Raw genomic sequence first — 2,774 nt, forward strand, 5'->3', positions numbered from 1 at the left:
GTTCGAGTGTTCGAACCGTATTGCCCAAGAAATGGTTTGTAAACGCCGTATTTACATATCTGGCACTGTGCAGGAGAATCCGTATAGGTGTTCGAGTGTTCGAACCGTAATGCGCAAGAAATGGTATGTAAACCCCGTATTTACATATCTGCCACTGTGCAGGAGAATCCGTATAGGTGTTCGAGTGTTCGAACCGTATTGCGCAAGAAATGGTTTGTAAACCCCGTATTTACATATCTGCCACTGTGCAGGAGAATCCGTATAGGTGTTCGAGTGTTCGAACCGTATTGGGCAAGAAATGGTATGTACATCCCGTATTTACATATCCGCCACTGTGCAGGAGAATCCGTGTAGGTGTCCGAGTGTTCGAACCGAATTGCCCAAGAAATGGTTTGTAAACGCCGTATTTACATATCTGCCACTGTGCAGGAGAATCCGTATAGGTGTTCGAGTGTTCGAACCGTATTGCGCAAGAAATGGTTTGTAAACCCCGTATTTACATATCTGCCACTGTGCAGGAGAATCCGTATAGGTGTTCGAGTGTTCGAACCGTATTGCGCAAGAAATCGTATGTAAACCCCGTATTTACATATCTGCCACTGTGCAGGAGAATCCGTATAGGTGTTCGGGTGTTCGAACCGTATTGGGCAAGAAATGGTATGTAAATCCCATATTTACATATCTGCCACTGTGCAGGAGAATCCGTGTAGGTGTCCGAGTGTTCGAACCGAATTGCCCAAGAAATGGTTTGTAAACGCCGTATTTACATATCTGCCACTGTGCAGGAGAATCCGTATAGGTGTTTGAGTGTTCGAATCGTATTGCCCAAGAAATGGTTTGTAAACGCCGTATTTACATATCTGCCCCTGTGCAGGAGAATCCGTATAGGTGTTCGAGTGTTCGAACCGTAATGCGCAAGAAATGGTATGTAAACCCCGTATTCACATATCTGCCACTGTGCAGGAGAATCCGTATAGGTGTTCGAGTGTTCGAACCGTATTGCGCAAGAAATGGTGTGTAAACCCCGTATTTACATATCTGCCACTGTGCAGAAGAATCCGTATAGGTGTTCGAGTGTTCGAACCGTATTGCGCAAGAAATGGTATGTAAACCCCGTATTTACATATCTGCCACTGTGCAGGAGAATCCGTATAGGTGTTCGAGTGTTCGAACCGCAATGCGCAAGAAATGGTACGGAAACCCCGTATTTACATATCTGCCACTGTGCAGGAGAATCCGTATAGGTGTTCGAGTGTTCGGACCGTAATGCGCAAGAAATGGTAAGTAAACCCCGTATTTACATATCTGCCACTGTGCAGGAGAATCCGTATAGGTGTCCGATTGTTCGAACCGAATTGCCCAAGAAATGGTTTGTAAACGCCGTATTTACATATCTGCCACTGTGCAGGAGAATCCGTATAGGTGTTCGAGTGTTCGAACCGTATTGCCCAAGAAATGGTTTGTAAACGCCGTATTTACATATCTGCCACTGTGCAGGAGAATCCGTACAGGTGTTCGAGTGTTCGAACCGTAATGCGCAAGAAATGGTATGTAAATCCCGTATTTACATATCTGCCACTGTGCAGGAGAATCCGTATAGGTGTTCGAGTGTTCGAACCGTATTGCCCAAGAAATGGTTTGTAAACGCCGTATTTACATATCTGCCACTGTGCAGGAGAATCCGTATAGGTGTTCGACTGTTCGAACCGTAATGCGCAAGAAATGGTATGTAAACCCCGTATTTACATATCTGCCACTGTGCAGGAGAATCCGTATAGGTGTTCGAGTGTTCGAACCGTATTGCGCAAGAAATGGTTTGTAAACCCCGTATTTACATATCTGCCACTGTGCAGGAGAATCCGTATAGGTGTTCGAGTGTTCGAACCGTATTGTGCAAGAAATGGTATGTAAACCCCGTATTTACATATCTGCCACTGTGCAGGAGAATCCGTGTAGGTGTCCGAGTGTTCGAACCGAATTGCCCAAGAAATGGTTTGTAAACGCCGTATTTACATATCTGCCACTGTGCAGGAGAATCCGTATAGGTGTTCGAGTGTTCGAACCGTATTGCGCAAGAAATGGTTTGTAAACCCCGTATTTACATATCTGCCACTGTGCAGGAGAATCCGTATAGGTGTTCGAGTGTTCGAACCGTATTGTGCAAGAAATGGTATGTAAACCCCGTATTTACATATCTGCCACTGTGCAGGAGAATCCGTGTAGGTGTCCGAGTGTTCGAACCGAATTGCCCAAGAAATGGTTTGTAAACGCCGTATTTACATATCTGCCACTGTGCAGGAGAATCCGTATAGGTGTTCGAGTGTTCGAACCGTATTGCCCAAGAAATGGTTTGTAAACGCCGTATTTACATATCTGCCACTGTGCAGGAGAATCCGTACAGGTGTTCGAGTGTTCGAACCGTAATGCGCAAGAAATGGTATGTAAACCCCGTATTTACATATCTGCCACTGTGCAGGAGAATCCGTATAGGTGTTCGAGTGTTCGAATCGTATTGCCCAAGAAATGGTTTGTAAACGCCGTATTTACATATCTGGCACAGTGCAGGAGAATCCGTATAGGTGTTCGAGTGTTCGAACCGTAATGCGCAAGAAATGGTATGTAAACCCCGTATTTACATATCTGCCACTGTGCAGGAGAATCCGTGTAGGTGTTCGAGTGTTCGAACCGTATTGCCCAAGAAATGGTTTGTAAACGCCGTATTTACATATCTGCCACTGTGCAGGAGAATCCGTACAGGTGTTCGAGTGTTCGAA

This window comes from Camellia sinensis, chromosome 14 (genome assembly GCF_055761805.1).
Source record: "Camellia sinensis isolate YWXY chromosome 14, ASM5576180v1, whole genome shotgun sequence".
Classification (NCBI taxonomy): Eukaryota; Viridiplantae; Streptophyta; class Magnoliopsida; order Ericales; family Theaceae; genus Camellia; species Camellia sinensis.